We start from the raw sequence: 22978 nt of genomic DNA, 5'->3' as shown, positions 1-22978 counted from the left end.
TTCACCTACTGCACAGTTACCTACCACTGCTACTGGTTCTACGGAATCCGTTATGGATGCTGGTACCTCTGTTTCTGCCACTACTGACTCTTCTCAGGCTACTGTTTCTGCTTAGAAGAAACCTTATGTGTGCCAGGTGCCAGATCCTGATGAAGTTGTCCCTAACTTCATCTATCGGGGAGCGTCTATTACTCCCAGAGTTGCTCTGCTGGTGGATCAGCTAACTTTTGATCCTTAAACTGCCATAGTCTCAGCCAGCAAATTGCCTTGCGAAGAGCTGACTGAACTATTGTCTCAGCTTGATCGACCAGCTAGAGAAGAAGTTTATGAGAGGTTGGCTACTTTAGAACAGATCAATGAGCAGCCATATTATCATTTTTTTGGCATGGCTCCAGCTGCTTCTCCATGGCCTGGTACATGGAGGCCTCTCAAGTTCATCAGAGATCCCTCTACTGGTAAATATGTTATGCAGAATATTCCTGATTCACCAGTACCTTCTGATTCATCAGCTTCTTCCTCATCATCTTCTTCTTCTGATGGTGATGCTGATAAAGGTATTGGTAAGGATGAACCAGTCACTCATGATAATGTGACTGGTACCAAAGATAAACCAGTGGATCTCACTGATGATGCTGTTCATGATGCTGACAAGAATACCAGTGGGTCTAAACCTTCAGGTGAAGGTAAAAATGATGGTGATCATGGTGACGAGTCAGATTCTGACCTTTCACCTCCACCACCCCACGGAGGTAGTTCTGTGTTAGCTGCTTCTGACCACCCCTCAACCAGCTATGTTAAATTTAATGCTGATGAGGTGGCTGACATCTCCACCCTGACTGTCTATAAGACACTCACCGAGGTTACACCTGATCTACAGGCCACCATTCGCACTGCTATTGCTGATAGTATGACTGAATCCATACGTAACGCTGGGCAGGTTACCACTTCCAATATTGAAGCCCAGCTCAAACAAGTATGTGCCTTTGCAGATCTTGCGGTGGCTGCCATTGTCAAACAACATGAAGAGGAGGAGGACTTAAAGAAACGAATCATATCTCACAATGAATATACTGAGGACATTGCCTGTCTTCAAGCTGATTTAGATGCTGCTAATCGCAGAATTATTTTTCTTAATGAAGAAAATGCAGTGCTACATGAGAGATTGGATTCACAAGAGCAGCAAATGGCTAACATGATTCCTGCTTCTGCCTATGTTCAAATGGTTGAAAATATGCATCGACTGGCTACCCTACAGGGTGATGTTAGGGCCATGGTTGAGCAGATGGCTATGGGTGTTGCAAGGAATGAAGTTAGGTCTTCCAACCTCCTTGTTTGACAATTTAGCACGGATCCTGGTGCCCATCTTACTCCTGAAGTTGCTGACTGGAACAATTTTGCATTCTCTATTCCAGATTCAGATAGTGACCTTGATGCACATGTCTCCCCTGTTCACCTTTCTGCCCCTGCTGATGACAAAAAGGGGGAGAAGAAATCTAAAAAGAAACTCAAAAAGAGAAAACAATCAGAGGGGGAGCATGAGCATGAAAAGGTTCCAAAACAACCAAGGAGAGATGGTGATGGTGATGGTGATGGTGATGATGGTTCTACTGGTCAAGACTCTGGCACTAAGCCCAGCAACGCTCATACTGAAGCTGGTGTACAAGCAGCTGGTGAATCTCAACCCAGTGTGTCTGCCACATCAATGGATGATATTGGTTCTGGCAGTAAGCCCAGTGATGTTTCTGCACTGGTTGTTGCTGAAGCTTTTGTTGTTTCTCACACTATTGAAAGAAGAATGAAAAGAAAACTGGAGAGACATCAGAAGAGACAGCAAGAATTAAATGATGCCTTTAATGTCAAATGGGATGCCTATGTTGCTCTTAAACACCACAGAATTGAGCATAGGAGATGGCTGACCCCGAAAAAGAGGGACATTGATGATGACCTGATTGGCATTGATAAATTCAAAAAGGATGCACGAAAAAGAAATGCCAAATTCATGGTTAAATACGACAAAAAGAGGGCAAAACTGTATGCTGGGCGAGCAGATAGGATCAAACGGATGACTCCCAAAGAAATGAAATATTATCTTGCATCCACTGAGTCAGGAAGAGGAGTTAGAGCTGACATTTTTATGAAGTGGTTAGATGCTATGTTAGAAACCAGCTCATCTTCTCGCCCAACATCTTCTGCACAGCCAGCTACACAACATAAGCCAGCAGAAACAATCAATCTTGATGATGATGTTATTCAGGGGGGAGTATCTTGCTATCATTCCCTACCTGCCTCCACTTGAGCCAGTATCAACACAAGAACCATCAGCTGAACCCATGCCCATAGATAAACAAAGGGTGAAATCTGCTCCTAGGGACAATCAGCCCCTAAGGAAAGGACCCTTATTTGAGGCAGCTGATGAAGATACTGAGGTGGTTGTACCAGCTGATACTAATCAGTCAGCTGGTACTGAAGACACAGCAAGGAGTGTTGTGAATGAAGACCCAGCCAGGAGTGTACTGCTGGGTGTTACAAGTGTTGAAGACCCAGCCAAGGTGGGTGAGCTGGGTGCTAATCAAGATGATGATATAGTTAATCCTGCTGACTTTACAGTCTGGGGTAGTGGAGATCATTTATTTGTTCAATCACCTATCTCTCCCCAGACTCTCACCTATTTTAACAGAACAAAGGATAATTGTGTGAATCAGTTTCCAGTGAGTTCATCTGGCATAGGTGAATCAATCATGTATCCTCCATCTTCCCCAAAACATCATGGTAAACACAGAACTTGGGAAGATGATTCAGTTACCCGTGGTGAGCCAGACTTATTTAAAATGAATCCAGATGAAAGAGATGCTTACCGGCTGAAGATCACTGTACAGGAATTGCTTGAGCAAAGACAAGCTGCTATCAATGAAATGATACGCCAAGTTAGGTTGCTGCATCATCCCCTTGATCAGCCACTTTACATCACTGCCTTGACTTATGGCATTGAAATTGGTGTATACTTAAACAACAGTGGTCAAAGGCTCTCTATTGATGAGGAGAAAGCTCAATTTCAAGAGGCTCACCAGCTGGGTATGGATCTAAGGGAGCATCGTGCTGCCCTTAGAACTGAAGAGGGTAGAAAGATGATTGAAATAACAAAATCCCTGAAAATCACTGCCGACGAGTATTTGTTGGGTCTACAAGCTGAAATTCAAAGAAGGGAGGCTACTGATGCTGAACTCGCTGAGAGGGTAAGGCTCCAGGATATAGAAGACAAATCGGCTGCTGATAGAAAGCAAGAGGCTGAGTCCCTAGAATTAGCCAAAGCCATTGTCAAAGAATAGGATAAGGCATTTGATAAGATTGAAGCTGCTGAGAAAGCACCTGCTACTGCTCCTATAGAATCTGTTCGTACCAGTGAATTTCCTGATCATTATTATAGGAGTAGGTATGGTGATGTGATGAATAGAAGATCCAATACCAGTAGGATCATCAAAGTAAACAGAGGGTCAAAAAGAGCGTTCAATATTGTAAGGGAGAATAAAGTTCAAGAAAGAATAAACTATGATGAGTTAAGATCCCTTGGATTTAGTGAATGGATGGAGATCTTGGAGTATTTCATTGGTAAAGGTGAAAGTGCTATCAAAACTACACTTAAATCTGAACTCCAACAGCTCTTCAAGAAAGCAACAAGGTTTGGGAATGCACCAGTGGTGAATTTAGATGAAGTCCTCTCTCAAAAACCTAAAGGAAAGCAATCCACTGGTGAAGGACCAACCGGAAAAGGCCCCATCATTCTACCTCCTCATATCCCTGTGTTTGACCCTGCTGATGTACCTTATCTATTCCCTGAAGCCTGGAGAATCAAACAAGAGGAGCTATCTGAAGAAGAACGAGAAAAGGATAAAGATAGATAGTCTCCTATGTTCCCAAATTGTAGCTTTTGTTTAATTCACTTTTCATTCTGCTGTTGTTGTAATTACTGTACATATTGTGTTGCAATGAAAGTAAAATGAGTTTATCTTCAAATCATATCAAATTATAAGATATGGATAACTCAGCAAAAGATCCCAAAACAAACTTAAAAAGGGACAAATTTAGTGCCTATTTTTTTTTTGGTCCCTCCGTGCTGACTTTAGTGTTTTCTCTACATGTCATAGGTTTTGTCATCATCAAATAGGGGGAGATTGTTGAGTCCCCAAAATAAGTAAGGATTTAGTTATGACAAAACTGTAATTTATTTGCACTATAGTGTTATGTGCAGTCAGCACAAGTTTGTTCATGTATAGACAGCAGATATAGCTGTGTCGAGTGTTTAGCTTGCTACTCAGTCTACCAGCACAAGGTAAACAGTGTTCTTCAATTAGCACAGGATGTGTACTCAGCAAATCAAGAAAATGAAGTGGCTCAGCAATGAAGAATCAGCACAGCTGGAATGTGAAATGTCCCGTTCTTATTGATTAAAAACGTTCCATATTAATTGATTTCGTTGCGAGGTTTTGACCTCTATATGAGACGTTTTTCAAAGACTGCATTCATTTTTAAAACAAACCATAACCTTTATTTCATAAATAAAGGTTTAAAAAGCTTTATGTAGATTATCAAATAATGATAATCTAAAATATCCTGTTTACACACGACCATTACATAATGGTTTACAATACAAATATGTTACATCGAAATCAGTTTCTTGAATGCAGTTTTTACACAATATCATACAAACATGGACTCCAAATCTTGTCCTTATTTTAGTATGCAACAGCGGAAGCTCTTAATATTCACCTGAGAATAAACATGCTTTAAACGTCAACAAAAATGTTGGTGAGTTATAGGTTTAACCTATATATATCAAATCGTAACAATAGACCACAAGATTTCATATTTCAATACACATCCCATACATAGAGATAAAAATCATTCATATGGTGAACACCTGGTAACCGACATTAACAAGATGCATATATAAGAATATCCCCATCATTCCGGGACACCCTTCGGATATGATATAAATTTCGAAGTACTAAAGCATCCGGTACTTTGGATGGGGTTTGTTAGGCCCAATAGATCTATCTTTAGGATTCGCGTCAATTAGGGTGTCTGTTCCCTAATTATTAGATTACCAGACTTAATAAAAAGGGGCATATTCGATTTCGATAATTCAACCATAGAATGTAGTTTCACGTACTTGTGTCTATTTTGTAAATCATTTATAAAACCTGCATGTATTCTCATTCCAAAATATTAGATTTTTAAAGTGGGACTATAACTCACTTTCACAAATTTTTACTTCGTCGAGAAGTAAGACTTGGCCACTGTTGATTCACGAACCTATAACAATATATACATATATATTAAAGTATGTTCAAAATATATTTACAACACTTTTAATATATTTTGATGTTTTAAGTTTATTAAGTCAGCTGTCCTCGTTAGTAACCTACAACTAGTTGTCCACAGTTAGATGTACAGAAATAAATCGATAAATATTATCTTGAATCAATCCACGACCCAGTGTATACGTATCTCAGTATTGATCACAACTCAAACTATATATATTTTGGAATCAACCTCAACCCTGTATAGCTAACTCCAACATTCACATATAGAGTGTCTATGGTTGTTCTGAAATATATATAGATGTGTCGACATGATAGGTCGAAACATTGTATACGTGTCTATGGTATCTCAAGATTACATAATATACAATACAAGTTGATTAAGTTATGGTTGGAATAGATTTGTTACCAATTTTCACGTAGCTAAAATGAGAAAAATTATCCAATCTTGTTTTACCCATAACTTCTTCATTTTAAATCCGTTTTTAGTGAATCAAATTGCTATGGTTTCATATTGAACTCTATTTTATGAATCTAAACAGAAAAAGTATAGGTTTATAGTCGGAAAAATAAGTTACAAGTCGTTTTTGTAAAGGTAGTCATTTCAGTCGAAAGAACGACGTCTAGATGACCATTTTAGAAAACATACTTCCACTTTGAGTTTAACCATAATTTTTGGATATAGTTTCATGTTCATAATAAAAATCATTTTCTCAGAATAACAACTTTTAAATCAAAGTTTATCATAGTATTTAATTAACTAACCCAAAACAGCCCGCGGTGTTACTACGACGGCGTAAATCCGGTTTTACGGTGTTTTTCGTGTTTCCAGGTTTTAAACCATTAAGTTAGCATATCATATAGATATAGAACATGTGTTTATTTAATTTTAAAAGTCAAGTTAGAAGGATTAACTTTTGTTTGCGAACAAGTTTAGAATTACTAAACTATGTTCTAGTGATTACGAGTTTAAACCTTCGAATAAGATAGTTTTATATATATGAATCGAATGATGTTATGAACATCATTACTACCTCAAGTTTAGTAGGTAAACCTACTGGAAGTGACAAGAAATGATCTAGCTTCAAAGGATCTTGGATGGCTTGAAAGTTCTTGAAGTAGGATCATGACACAAAAACAAGTTCAAGTAAGATTTTTACTCGAATTAAGATAGTTTATAGTTATAGAAATTGAATCAAAGTTTGAATATGAATATTACCTTGAATAAGAAAGATAACCTACTGTATATAACAAAGGTTTCTTGATCTTAGATGATTACTTGGAATGGATTAGAAAGCTTGGAAGTAAATTAGTAAACTTGAAGGGATTTTTGAAGTGTTCTTGAAGTGTTCTTCCTATGATGATTATAGCTTGATTCTTGAAGTGATTTTTGATGAAGATGATGATTAAATACTGGAAAAATACGTTCATAATAGTGTGTGTGTGTTGAGAGAGAATTAGAAAGAGAATTGGAAGTGAAATGGAGTGAATGATGAGTGGTAATTGGTGAGTGGTGAGTGGGGTTAAAAGGAGTTCTAGTTAGTTGACTAGCTCATGGTAGAAGTTAAAATTGATTAGTCATACATGACATAATCAAGAGTGGAATCCCATGCTAGTTCCTATTGGTATATACCCATAGTAAGTACGTTTTGAAGCTGTGTATAATACGGGTAAGAATACGACTAGAATTCTTGATGAAAGAAAAGAATGGGAAAGTAACTGTAACTATTTTCGTTAAGTATGAGTGTTTTGATATATGTCTTGAAGTCTTCCAAAAGTATTTTAATACATCTAATTACACTACATGTATATACATTTTAACTGAGTCGTTAAGTCATCATTAGTCGTTACATGTAAGTGTTGTTTTGAAACCTTTAAGTTAACGATCTCAATTAATGTTGTTAACCCATTGTTTATTATATCTAATGAGATGTTAAATTATTATATTATCATGATATTATGATATATTAATATATCTTAATATGATATATATACATTTAAATGTCGTTACAACGATAATTGTTACATATATGTCTCGTTTCGAAATCCTTAAGTTAGTAGTCTTGTTTATATGTATATAACTCATTGTTAATATACTTATGGAGAAACTTACTTATCATAATCTCATGTTAACCATATGTATATCCGTATATATATTGTCATGTCGTTTTTACAAGTTTTAACGTTCGTGAATCGCCGGTCAACTTGGGTGGTCAATTGTCTATATGAAACATATTTCAATTAATCAAGTCTTAACAAGTTTGATTGCTTAACATGTTGGAAACATTTAATCATGTAAATATCAATCTCAATTAATATATATAAACATGGAAAAGTTAGGGTCACTACAGTACCTACCCGTTAAATAAATTTCTTCCCGAAATTTTAAGCTGTTGAAGGTGTTGACGAATCTTCTGGAAATAGATGCGGGTATTTCTTCTTTATCTGATCTTCACGCTCCCAGGTGAACTCGGGTCCTCTACGAGCATTCCATCGAACCTTAACAATTGGTATCTTGTTTTGCTTAAGTCTTTTAACCTCACGATCCATTATTTCGACGGGTTCTTCGATGAATTGGAGTTTTTCGTTGATTTGGATTTCATCTAACGGAATAGTGAGATCTTCTTTAGCAAAACATTTCTTCAAATTCGAGACGTGGAAAGTGTTATGTACAGCCGCGAGTTGTTGAGGTAACTCAAGTCGGTAAGCTACTGGTCCGACACGATCAATAATCTTGAATGGTCCAATATACCTTGGATTTAATTTCCCTCGTTTACCAAATCGAACAACGCCTTTCCAAGGTGCAACTTTATGCATGACCATCTCTCCAATTTCAAATTCTATATCTTTTCTTTTAATGTCAGCGTAGCTCTTTTGTCGACTTTGGGCGGTTTTCAACCGTTGTTGAATTTGGATGAACTTCTCGGTAGTTTTTTGTATAATCTCCGGACCCGTAATCTGTCTATCCCCCACTTCACTCCAACAAATCGGAGACCTACACTTTCTACCATAAAGTGCTTTAAACGGCGCCATCTTAATGCTTGAATGGTAGCTGTTGTTATAGGAAAATTCTGCTAATGGTAGATGTCGATCCCAACTGTTTCCGAAATCAATAACACATGCTCGTAGCATGTCTTCAAGCGTTTGTATCGTCCTTTCGCTCTGCCCATCAGTTTGTGGATGATAGGCAGTACTCATGTCTAGACGAGTTCCTAATGCTTGCTGTAATGTCTGCCAGAATCTTGAAATAAATCTGCCATCCCTATCAGAGATAATAGAGATTGGTATTCCATGTCTGGAGACGACTTCCTTCAAATACAGTCATGCTAACTTCTCCATCTTGTCATCTTCTCTTATTGGCAGGAAATGTGCTGATTTGGTGAGGCGATCAACTATTACCCAAATAGTATCAAAACCACTTGCAGTCCTTGGCAATTTAGTGATGAAATCCATGGTAATGTTTTCCCATTTCCATTCTGGGATTTCGGGTTGTTGAAGTAGACCTGATGGTTTCTGATGCTCAGCTTTGACCTTAGAACACGTCAAACATTCTCCTACATATTTAGCAACATCGGCTTTCATACCCGGCCACCAAAAATGTTTCTTGAGATCCTTGTACATCTTCCCCGTTCCAGGATGTATTGAGTATCTGGTATTATGAGCTTCTCTAAGTACCATTTCTCTCATATCTCCAAATTTTGGTACCCAAATCCTTTCAGCCCTATACCAGGTTCCGTCTTCCCGAATATTAAGATGCTGCTCCGATCCTTTGGGTATTTCATCCTTTAAATTTCCTTCTTTTAAAACTCCTTGTTGCGCCTCCTTTATTTGAGTAGTAAGGTTATTATGAATCATTATATTCATAGATTTTACTCGAATGGGTTCTCTGTCCTTCCTGCTCAAGGCATCGGCTACCACATTTGCCTTCCCCGGGTGGTAACGAATCTCAAAGTCGTAATCATTCAACAATTCAATCCACCTACGCTGCCTCATATTCAGTTGTTTCTGATTAAATATGTGTTGAAGACTTTTGTGGTAGGTATATATAATACTTTTGACCCCATATAAGTAGTGCCTCCAAGTCTTTAATGCAAAAACAACCGCGCCTAATTCCAAATCATGCGTCGTATAATTTTGCTCGTGAATCTTCAATTGTCTAGACGCATAAGCAATCACCTTCGTTCGTTGCATTAATACACAACCGAGACCTTGCTTTGATGCATCACAATAAATCACAAAATCATCATTCCCTTCAGGCAATGACAATATAGGTGCCGTAGTTAGATTTTTCTTCAATAACTGAAACGCTTTCTCTTGTTCATCCTTCCATTCAAATTTCTTCCCTTTATGCGTTAATGCAGTCAAGGGTTTTGCTATTCTGGAAAAGTCTTAGATGAACCTTCTGTAGTAACCAGCTAGTCCTAAAAACTGGCGTATGTGTTTCGGAGTTTTCGGGGTTTCCCACTTTTCAACAGTTTCTATCTTTGCCGGATCCACCTTAATACCTTTTTTGTTCACTATGTGACCGAGGAATTGAACTTCTTCCAACCAAAATGCACACTTTGAAAATTTAGCGTACAATTCTTCCTTCCTCAATACTTCTAACACCTTTCTCAAATGTTCACCGTGTTCTTGGTCATTCTTTGAGTAAATAAGTATGTCATCAATGAAAACAATGACAAACTTGTCAAGGTATGGTCCACACACTCGGTTCATAAGGTCCATGAACACAGCTGGTGCATTAGTTAAACCAAATGGCATGACCATAAACTCGTAATGACCGTAACGTGTTCTGAAAGCAGTCTTTGGAATATCATCTTCTTTCACCCGCATTTGATGATACCCGGAACGTAAGTCAATCTTTGAATAAACAGACGAGCCTTGTAGTTGATCAAATAAGTCGTCGATTCTCGGTAGTGGGTAGCGGTTCTTGATGGTAAGTTTGTTCAACTCTCGGTAGTCGATACACAACCTGAATGTACCATCTTTCTTCTTGACAAACAAAACAGGAGCTCCCCACGGTGATGTGCTTGGTCGAATGAAACCATGCTCTAAAAGTTCTTGTAATTGGCTTTGCAGTTCTTTCATCTCGCTGGGTGCAAGTCTGTAAGGAGCACGAGCTATTGGTGCAGCTCCTGGTACAAGATCTATTTGAAATCCAACGGATCGATGTGGGGGTAATCCCGGTAATTCTTTCAGAAATACATCGGGAAATTCTTTTGCGACGGGAACATCATTGATGTTCTTTTCTTCAGTTTGTATTTTCTCGACGTGTGCTAGAACAGCATAGAAACCTTTTCTTATTAGTTTTTGTGCCTTCAAATTACTAATAAGATGTAGCTTCGTGTTGCCCTTTTCTCCGTACACCATTAAGGGTTTTCCTTTTTTCGTATAATGCGAATTGCATTTTTGTAACGAACGATCTCTGCTTTCACTTCTTTCAACCAGTCCATACCGATTATCACATCAAAACTCCCTAACTCTACTGGTATCAAGTGAATCTTGAATGTTTCGGTAACCAGTTTAATTTCTCGATTCCGACATATATTATCTGCTGAAATTAATTTACCATTTGCTAATTCGAGTAAAAATTTACTATCCAAAGGCGTCAATGGACAACTTAATTTAGCACAAAAATCTCTACTCATATAGCTTCTATCCGCACCCGAATCAAATAAAACGTAAGCAGATTTATTGTCAATAAGAAACGTACCCGTAATAAGCTCCGGGTCTTCCTGTGCCTCTGCCGCATTAATATTGAAAACTCTTCCGCGGCCTTGTCCATTCGTGTTCTCCTGGTTCGGGCAATTTCTAATAATGTGGCCCGGTTTTCCACATTTATAACAAACTACATTGGCATAACTTGCTCCGACACTACTTGCTCCGCCATTACTCGTTCCGACACCATTTGTTCCTTTCGTTCTATTAACCCCTGGTCCGTAGACTTCACACTTCGCCGCGCTATGACCATTTCTTTTACACTTGTTGCAAAATTTGGTGCAGAACCCCGAGTGATACTTTTCAAACCTTTGGCATAGCTGCTTCTGATTGTTGTTTTTGTTGCGGTTATTATTGTTGTTGGGATGATTGTTGTAGTTGCTGTTGTTGTTGTTGTTGTTGTTGTTGTTGTTGTTGTTGTTGTTGGGCCGTTTGTTGTAGTTGCGATTGATGTTGCGATTGTTGGGATAATTGTTGCGATTACTGTTGTAATTGCTGTTGTTGTTGTATTGGTGATTCTTATCACCGTTTTCCTCCCATTTTCTTTTGACTTGCTTTACATTGGCCTCTTCAGCAGTCTGTTCTTTAATTCTTTCTTCAATCTGGTTCACTAGTTTGTGAGCCATTCTACATGCCTGTTGTATGGAGGCGGGCTCGTGTGAACTTATATCTTCTTGGATTCTTTCCGGTAATCCTTTCACAAACGCGTCGATCTTCTCTTACTCATCTTTGAATGCTCCCGGACACAATAGGCACAATTCTGTGAATCGTCTTTCGTACGTGGTAATATCAAATCCTTGGGTTCGTAACCCTCTAAGTTCTGTCTTGAGCTTATTGACCTCGGTTCTGGGACGGTACTTCTCGTTCATCAAGTGCTTGAATGCTGACCACGGTAGTGCGTACGCATCGTCTTGTCCCACTTGCTCTAGATAGGTATTCCACCATGTTAACGCAGAACCTGTGAAGGTATGCGTAGCGTACTTTACTTTGTCCTCTTCAGTACACTTACTTATGGCAAACACCGATTCGACCTTCTCGGTCCACCGTTTCAATCCGATCGGTCCTTCGGTTCCATCAAATTCCAAAGGTTTGCAGGCAGTGAATTCTTTGTAGGTGCATCCTACACGATTTCCTGTACTGCTAGATCCAAGGTTATTGTTGGTATGTAGCGCAGCCTGTACTGCGGCTATGTTTGAAGCTAGAAAAGTACGGAATTCCTCTTCATTCATATTCACGGTGTGTCGAGTAGTCGGTGCCATTTCCTTCAAAATAGTCAAATGGAACAAGTTAATCATACAGAATATTAAGAGTAGTTAATAGTATTTCGTAGCATAATATGAACTCATTTATAAAAGCTTTTTCTTCATATTAGCGTTTTATAAGTTTAAATTCGGGTAGTACCTACCCGTTAAGTTCATACTTAGTAGCTAATATACAATTCAACTACTACAATTCTATATGAAAAACTGATTATAATAATATTTCGCGTTCAAACTTTTATACAATATTTTACAAACTTACAATACCGCTTATTTTACATAAAGCATGAAATATAGCACACAATAACTTTGATACAAGATAGTTGTGAAGATAATTCTAGCTAGTACACAATTCGTTCAGCAAAGGCAATAAAGACACGTAATTCATACGTCCAGAAACAAGTCATGCATTCTGGTTTTACTAGGACTACTTCCCATCCTTGGTCTTGTGGAACATAACCGTTATGGCCGTTGATAAGATAGCGTGTTGTAACGTCGTCAAAGGGACGAGGGTTACGTAATGTCCAACAGTCCCGTAACAATCTAAAAACCTCATTTCTTACCCCAATTACCGACTCCGTCACTTGTGGGAACGTTTTGTTTAATAGTTGTAGGCCGATGTTCTTGTTCTCACTTTGGTGAGAAGCGAACATTACTAATCCGTAAGCATAACATGCTTCTTTATGTTGCATGTTAGCCGCTTTTTCTAAATCACGAAGTCCAATATTCAGATATATTGAGTCAAAATAATTTCTTAACCCATTGCGTAAAATAGCATTTGGGTTCCCCGCAATATATGCGTCAAAGTAAACACATCGTAACTTATGGATTTCCCAATGTGATATCCCCCATCTTTCAAACGAAAGCCTTTTATAAACCAAGGCATTCTTGGAACGTTCTTCGAATGTCTTACAAACTGATCTCGCCTTAAATAGTTGTGCCGAAGAATTCTGACCGACTCTAGACAAGATTTCATCAATCATGTCTCCGGGTAGGTCTCTTAAAATATTGGGTTGTCTATCCATTTTGTGTTTTTATACTGTAAAATAGACAAGAGTTAGATTCATAAAAAAAAATACTTATTAATACAAGCAATTTTTACATATATCATAAAGCATAAGCACACTATATTACATATATTACACCACACGAATACAACTATCTTATTCCGACTCGCTTGTTTCTTCTTCTTCGGTTTTGGTTCGTTTTGCCAAGTTTCTAGGGATATATGATGTTCCCCTAATACGAGCCGTCGTTTTCCACATTGGTTTAGAAAAACCTGGTGGTTTAGAGGTTCCCGGGTCATTGTTACAACTTAAGGACTTCGGGGGTTGACGATACATATAAAGTTCATCGGGGTTGGAATTAAATTTCTCTATTTTTATGCCCTTTCCCTTATTATTTTCTTTTGCCTTTTTAAATTCAGTTGGGGTAATTTCTATAACATCATCGGAATTCTCGTCAGAATCCGATTCATCGGAGAATTGGTAATCCTCCCAATATTTTGCTTCCTTAGCGGAAACACCATTGACCATAATTAACCTTGGTCGGTTGGTTGAGGATTTTCTTTTACTTAACCGTTTTATTATTTCCCCCACCGGTTCTATTTCTTCATCCGGTTTCGATTCTTCTTCCGGTTCCGATTCTTCTTCTGGTTCCGACTCTTCTTCCGGTTCCTCTTCGGGAACTTGTGAATCATTCCATGAATCATTCCAATTTACATTTGACTCTTCATTTTTATTAGGTGAGTCAATGGGACTTGTTCTAGAGGTAGACATCTATCACATAATATCAAACGCGTTAAGAGATTAATATATCACATAATATTCACATGTTAAAAATATATAGTTTCCAACAAAATTTGTTAAGCAATCATTTTTCAAGTAACCACGGTCGAAGTCCAGACTCACTAATGCATCCTAACAAACTCGATAAGACACACTAATGCAAATGTAACAACCCAAACCAAACCACGACAATTCCCGTTTAAATTTCACAACACAAAAAAAAATTCTGGTGCAGATCATTTGCGCGGCGCGCCAGGTGGGCGCGCGGCGCGCCAAATCACCTGGACAGCCCGCTGTCCCCGGAAGTCAATTTAACGAAAATGTTTGACTAGTTCCCGACATATTTAGCCAAAACGCTTTTAACCGTACATTAATATATGTAAAACTAGCACATAACTAAGGTTTGAGCGAGTTTTACAAAGTGGGGCCCACACGTGCCCAAATTACCCTTTAAGTATAAAAATACAATTTTAGACCATAAGACTCTTAATACAAGACAAAGCCGAGCATGGCGATTGGGGATACGCTACCCAATCCTAATAAATCCAAAAGCAAGCCTTCTACGCAAACTATGCAAGTCCTCTAATCCTCGCGCTTACCCGAGCCACCATCCGCATGCAATCTATAAAAAAAGAGTCAACAACGAGAGGGTAAGCTAACGCTTAGTGAATGATAATATACTACATACATATATATGTATAAAATGAATACGCCACACAAACAAATACCGCATACCGTAGCATCCAAATATAAAGCAACTACACTAAGCATACCGTACAATCTCTAAGCATCAAGCTAAAGGTACAACAACAAATATGAGTCCCCCAACGACAAAGTGAACATCTCCAAATAGCTACACCCAGAGGGTTAGCTACAACACAACAATACATTAATATATATAACAATATAAACGAACAAGGTTAACACCTTAACCCAATACCGAGAACCAAATACCACAATGAAGATTGGCCGAACTACACGAGCCTTAGTAATCCGAAACCACACGAGATTACTATCTTCACATCATCGAGGTTGGCCGAACTACACGAGCCTTAGTAATCCGAAACCACACGAGATTACTACCTCAATAAGATGACCGAACTACACGAGTCACCATGAATCCGAACTACACGAGATTCATTTGATAAGATGACCGAAACTACACGCGTCATCGTGAATCCGAAACCACACGCGATTCACTTCTCCAACTCAAACCCACGGTCACGGGATTATAAAATCCACCACATCGGGGCCACAACATCCAAATCACAATCACGTGTGATAATGTACACACGAACGTGTACTTCGCCAAAGATGGTCAACCAAAACGCACAACCGTGCCAATTGGACTTATACAAAAGTCCATCAAGTCCACCTACATGTGAAGTGAGCTCTATAGCCGAGATTCACTTCACCCGACCCGCACCCATCCTACACATACATATGTACATAGGATAATATCACTCACCTTGAAGTCTTGAAGAGTGCTTCCAAGTAATCCGCAACTCGCCAATGGAAAGTACCTATTCCATTATCACAATTACAACAATACACTTAGAGTGGGTTTACAAATCAACCCAATTCGTCACTTAGTGCAATTTCGACCCAAATGCACTTCCAAGCACAAACCGTGCCCAAAACTAACCAATAATCACTAACACAAGTGAGAATGGTCCTAATACGCCAATTAAACTCGAACTCAAGTGTTAAACACGTGTCATACCCATTTTGACACTTAAACCCTAATTTTGACCCATAAAGGTCAAAATCTCATCCTTTATAAGTTTTGACACCAAAACACATTTAACTCGGACTTATACTTCAACTTAATCCATTTTAAGTTCGTAAACCTCATTAAGTCACCAAATGGGTCATAATCACCACCAAACCCTAATTTGACCCAAAGTCAAAGTTAGTCAATCAAATAACCCTAAATAGGTTTCAACACTTCCATAATCACTAATCCAAGTGATAAATCCCAAGATTAAAGCCTAATCAAGGCCAAATCGTCAATCAACCCAAAACCCGCCAAGTGACAAGAATAACTAGTCACCATAAATCCATTTCATCACATAAAAGGGTTTTACAACTAATTAACTCAAAACCCTAACTTTATATCAAATTAAACAAATGAAATTCGGAGTTTGAGCTTACCAATACTATCACCGTGTAGCCGAGAACGAAAGGAACAACTTTAAAACCCGAGACTTTGAACGATTCGGGCTTCTTCCTCACCAAAAACCTCCAATCTCTCTCTAAACTCTTACTCTCTCTCTAAAATGGATGAAGATGATGAGTGGATGTGAATGGGATCCAAAACTGATCCAAACTAGCTCATAAGCCTCACAAATCCGGCCTCAAGTGAAATTACCCATTTGCCCTTCATTTAAACCAATTAAAAACAAGGGATTCTGTCAGCAGCAAACGGCGCGGCGCGCCAAATCCCCGCGCGGCGCGCGACCTAACTGAAACAGATTCTTTTGCATTTTAAACTTTATATAAATAATCCGCGAAACCCAATCTCGAACGTCTTAATACACAAACAAGCAAGATAAATATTCGGGTCTTACAACTCTCCCCCACTTAAACTCGATCACGTCCTCGTGATCCTCATCACTTAACCAAGTGGACCTCACCCTACGGTCCTCGACATAAGTCCCAATCCGACTTTCCTAAGCAATTCCTTCCCAACGAATCGCCTTCCACAACTAAATCGTCACCCGCGATTTATTCAAATCACCATCCGAGCACTAAAACCATGCTCATTCCCTAACATCGGGAAAACTCAACCAATCTCATACCGAGATATCAATCCCTTAGCGTACTATTACCGAGTACAACGCTAAAAGCAACCAAGTCTCAACCTAAGGTCAACAACCCGAAGCGATGAAGAACGAACCAAACGAATCCTTACGGACAACACCAACCACTAACATCCCTTGTAGTGCGCAATACGACCAAAGCGCAACTACCGTAACATCATAACAAACGGCTAAAACCGATAACGTCCAAAACGATGATGGCAACGCTAAACCAAGGTGTACAAAATCGACTTTCGTCACACCCGTAACAACATGTGAGCGAAACACGGCTATCGCATCACTAATCACACAACATGGTCCTCACGACCCCACCATCGGTGTATAAAACAACCGACAGATCACACAACACGAAGGCTGGCCGAAAACACACGCGCCTTAGTGAATCCGAACTACACGCGACTCACTACCTTCACCACAACAACAATCGGGAATGGCCGAACTACACGCGCCATAGTGAATCCGAACTACACGAGAGTCACTATCCCGGAGGAATGACCGAACTACACGAGTCATTTGTGAATCCGAACTACACGAGACTCACTCCTCAATACAATGACCGAAACCACACGAGTCATTTGTGAATCCGAACTACACGAGATTCACTTCCACAACATCGAGGTTGGCCGAACTACACGAGCCTTAGTAATCCGAAACCACACGAGATTACTACCTCAATAAGATGACCGAACTACACGAGTCACCATGAATCCGAACTACACGAGATTCATTTGATAAGATGACCGAAACTACACGCGTCATCGTGAATCCGAAAACACACGCGATTCACAACCATGATGAAGTCAGCGGACCCGAAGATCATGCTTCACCAATCTCAACACCGGATGAAGTCAGCGGACCCGAAGATCATGCTTCACCGATATAACACCACGCTCATGATGAAGTCAGCGGACCCCGAAAGTCATGCTCCACCAATCACGTACTCCCATGATGAAGTCAGCGGACCCTAAAGATCATGCTTCATCAATCAACCATACCATAATGAAGTCAGCGGACCCGAAGATCATGCTTCATTAATCACAATCCCATGATGAAGTCAGCGGACTCCGAAAGTCATGCTTCATCTATCACATACGCACTTTCGGCCTCAAACAACGAGTAGTGCAACATCGCGCCCTGCTACACTATAGTGAATCCTAACGGATAACACTAACCATCCCCACAATCGAGCAAGAACCACCTATATCAAACATAGGTACCAAACAATGATTCCCCAAAAGAGAATCCGACACACACCTCCCTTAACCGAAGGATTTCACCTTGCTCACCAAACACGTCCATTATCTCTCAACGAGATTTTCCACATTACCACCTCAGTGGTAATTCCAATCCAATATCATAAGTACAATTTAACCAAAATTGTACTCTACCACAAGTTGACCAAAACTAGGTCTCGACGAAATTTCCGGATCTACCAAAAACATCATCCGAAATATCACACTAAAACTTCCTCGTGCGGAAATGCGACTCCCCCTCTTGGAACCACGTTCCTATATCACACTCGTACAACCGTACAATGCTACCAAAGGTAGACTTTACCAACGATTGGGTACACACGACCCATCACTACACCTTGCTCCAACCTTGAGCATACGAAGGATTTCAAACAATCCTTAAACATTTCGAACGAAAAGTGTACCACGCATTACACAAACTACACCCTCGCAATCATCCAATTACTATAGTTGTCAATTTCACCGAGTCACTCGTGTACTTAAGGGTTCCTCCCGGTACCCTAAGTACAATGTAACTACAACACAATCGGAGTCGACACCACGCTAGTAGGTATAAAAGAGGCACCTAATGTCGCGTCATAAAGACTCCATTACCAACACACATCGAGATTTTAAACACTCGATCTCAAAGGTTCCAATCACCCGACGAACCTCGTGGTTCATCAACTTCAACACACAAGCGAACACGCACTTAACAATCGAACACCAAAACCATTTCCGTGGCTTGGTAGAAACATACCCCAATACTAAGGAATGCTTGGTTGCACCAAGTCTTACGCCCTTCGCCCGACAATCAAACATCACCTTAGGGTACTTCCATTAGGAACGTCACCCATAGCATAACATGCACAACAAAGGCATACAACTCAAACTCAACCGGCATTTTATAAATAATCAAAAGACCTATTTATTAAAATGAAACGTACCTTAACGTCTCCTCGCCGCACCCGTCCCCGCTAACTTGGGACATTCCGACTTACGATGTCCTTCCTTTTGGCAATTGAAGCACACCATACTACCACCCTTTGGTACCGAACATTCCCAAGACTTGTGACCCCTTACGCCACAATTGTAACATCTAGCCGCACTAGAATCCGATATACCCGTTCGCGTACCACCCGTGCTCACACTCGGACCCTTAGTCCTCTTACTCGGAGCACCATAAGAAACAACTCTTCTCTCACTTGAAGATTCACCCCTCTTCGATCGTGAATACGACTCGAAACCTCTAGCCAAGTCGAATAATTCCGAAAACGATTTCGCTTGACCCCGACTAATCTTACTTTTCAAGTCATCATTCAAGGTCCGATAGAAATCCCCCATTAACAAACGATCATTCCCCAAATACTCCGGACAAAAACGAGCCTTCGCCATAAAGGTCGTCTTAAGAGTACTCAAATCCATAGATCCTTGTCGCAAATTTCGCAACTCATTACGCAATTCCCACAAATCGGCCGAAGTCCGGAACTCCTCAAAGAATTCTTCCTTAAACTCGTCCCATGATAAGGCCATAAACGTCTCACCACCGACAAGATCAATCTTACCATCCAACCAATCCCTTGCCCTACCCCGCAACAAACTCGTAGCGAGTCTCGTCTTCCTCTCGGGAGGGCAATCAATAGTACGAAAACACCCTTCGACATCCGAAATCCAAGTTGTGCTTACCAAAGGATCCGGTTTTCCGTCGTACATCGGGGGTTTAGTCCTCATGAAGCTTTTAAGATAACGCTCCATTTCACTACTACCTTGAAGTTCGGAATACTTCCTTTCCATTCTTTCTTCCAACCCACGCATTTGCTCCGCAACGGCGGCCGCAACTCTAGCGTTAAACTCCGCGTCGTTCGTATCGATCCCACTTCCCGTCGCCATTCTAAGGAATGCAAAACGATTAGATCACGAACGTATAAGTAAACACGCACAACCCCGACCCATCTTGCTAAGCACTCGTCGTACCTCACTCGTTAGACACGATTTGCACCCGTAATAAGGTCTGCAAGTTCTTATTACGCACACACGCCGCATCGACTTGTTAGTACAACGACCGCCTCGCTCGATGATATAAACAAACACAACCAAAATTCTACGCGGTACAAACACACGCGAGAATTACTATCACAACACAAGAGCATATTAATAATATCCGCATTACTAATATAAACGTTAGTCAACCTATAAACAAGGCACTAACTAAACCCATTCCGACCCGTAATCCTACAAGTCCCGCAACAAATTAAGCACACACAAGTCTAAGTCTAGGCACCTATCTCAAGTCACCTAAATCCCTTAGACCATGCTCTGATACCACTTGTAACAACCCAAACCAAACCACGACAATTCCCGTTTAAATTTCACAACACAAAAAAAAATTCTGGTGCAGATCATTTGCGCGGCGCGCCAGGTGGGCGCGCGGCGCGCCAAATCACCTGGACAGCCCGCTGTCCCCGGAAGTCAATTTAACGAAAATGTTTGACTAGTTCCCGACATATTTAGCCAAAACGCTTTTAACCGTACATTAATATATGTAAAACTAGCACATAACTAAGGTTTGAGCGAGTTTTACAAAGTGGGGCCCACACGTGCCCAAATTACCCTTTAAGTATAAAAATACAATTTTAGACCATAAGACTCTTAATACAAGACAAAGCCGAGCATGGCGATTGGGGATACGCTACCCAATCCTAATAAATCCAAAAGCAAGCCTTCTACGCAAACTATGCAAGTCCTCTAATCCTCGCGCTTACCCGAGCCACCATCCGCATGCAATCTATAAAAAAAGAGTCAACAACGAGAGGGTAAGCTAACGCTTAGTGAATGATAATATACTACATACATATATATGTATAAAATGAATACGCCACACAAACAAATACCGCATACCGTAGCATCCAAATATAAAGCAACTACACTAAGCATACCGTACAATCTCTAAGCATCAAGCTAAAGGTACAACAACAAATATGAGTCCCCCAACGACAAAGTGAACATCTCCAAATAGCTACACCCGGAGGGTTAGCTACAACACAACAATACATTAATATATATAACAATATAAACGAACAAGGTTAACACCTTAACCCAATACCGAGAACCAAATACCACAATGAAGATTGGCCGAACTACACGAGCCTTAGTAATCCGAAACCACACGAGATTACTATCTTCACATCATCGAGGTTGGCCGAACTACACGAGCCTTAGTAATCCGAAACCACACGAGATTACTACCTCAATAAGATGACCGAACTACACGAGTCACCATGAATCCGAACTACACGAGATTCATTTGATAAGATGACCGAAACTACACGCGTCATCGTGAATCCGAAACCACACGCGATTCACTTCTCCAACTCAAACCCACGGTCACGGGATTATAAAATCCACCACATCGGGGCCACAACATCCAAATCACAATCACGTGTGATAATGTACACACGAACGTGTACTTCGCCAAAGATGGTCAACCAAAACGCACAACCGTGCCAATTGGACTTATACAAAAGTCCATCAAGTCCACCTACATGTGAAGTGAGCTCTATAGCCGAGATTCACTTCACCCGACCCGCACCCATCCTACACATACATATGTACATAGGATAATATCACTCACCTTGAAGTCTTGAAGAGTGCTTCCAAGTAATCCGCAACTCGCCAATGGAAAGTACCTATTCCATTATCACAATTACAACAATACACTTAGAGTGGGTTTACAAATCAACCCAATTCGTCACTTAGTGCAATTTCGACCCAAATGCACTTCCAAGCACAAACCGTGCCCAAAACTAACCAATAATCACTAACACAAGTGAGAATGGTCCTAATACGCCAATTAAACTCGAACTCAAGTGTTAAACACGTGTCATACCCATTTTGACACTTAAACCCTAATTTTGACCCATAAAGGTCAAAATCTCATCCTTTATAAGTTTTGACACCAAAACACATTTAACTCGGACTTATACTTCAACTTAATCCATTTTAAGTTCGTAAACCTCATTAAGTCACCAAATGGGTCATAATCACCACCAAACCCTAATTTGACCCAAAGTCAAAGTTAGTCAATCAAATAACCCTAAATAGGTTTCAACACTTCCATAATCACTAATCCAAGTGATAAATCCCAAGATTAAAGCCTAATCAAGGCCAAATCGTCAATCAACCCAAAACCCGCCAAGTGACAAGAATAACTAGTCACCATAAATCCATTTCATCACATAAAAGGGTTTTACAACTAATTAACTCAAAACCCTAACTTTATATCAAATTAAACAAATGAAATTCGGAGTTTGAGCTTACCAATACTATCACCGTGTAGCCGAGAACGAAAGGAACAACTTTAAAACCCGAGACTTTGAACGATTCGGGCTTCTTCCTCACCAAAAACCTCCAATCTCTCTCTAAACTCTTACTCTCTCTCTAAAATGGATGAAGATGATGAGTGGATGTGAATGGGATCCAAAACTGATCCAAACTAGCTCATAAGCCTCACAAATCCGGCCTCAAGTGAAATTACCCATTTGCCCTTCATTTAAACCAATTAAAAACAAGGGATTCTGTCAGCAGCAAACGGCGCGGCGCGCCAAATCCCCGCGCGGCGCGCGACCTAACTGAAACAGATTCTTTTGCATTTTAAACTTTATATAAATAATCCGCGAAACCCAATCTCGAACGTCTTAATACACAAACAAGCAAGATAAATATTCGGGTCTTACAGCAAAATTCTGGTTCTCTAAGACCAACGCTCGGATACCAACTGAAATGTCCCGTTCTTATTGATTAAAAACGTTCCATATTAATTGATTTCGTTGCGAGCTTTTGACC

Source organism: Rutidosis leptorrhynchoides, chromosome 6 (assembly GCF_046630445.1).
Source record: "Rutidosis leptorrhynchoides isolate AG116_Rl617_1_P2 chromosome 6, CSIRO_AGI_Rlap_v1, whole genome shotgun sequence".
Classification (NCBI taxonomy): domain Eukaryota; kingdom Viridiplantae; phylum Streptophyta; class Magnoliopsida; order Asterales; family Asteraceae; genus Rutidosis; species Rutidosis leptorrhynchoides.
This window is presented reverse-complemented; position numbering follows the sequence as displayed.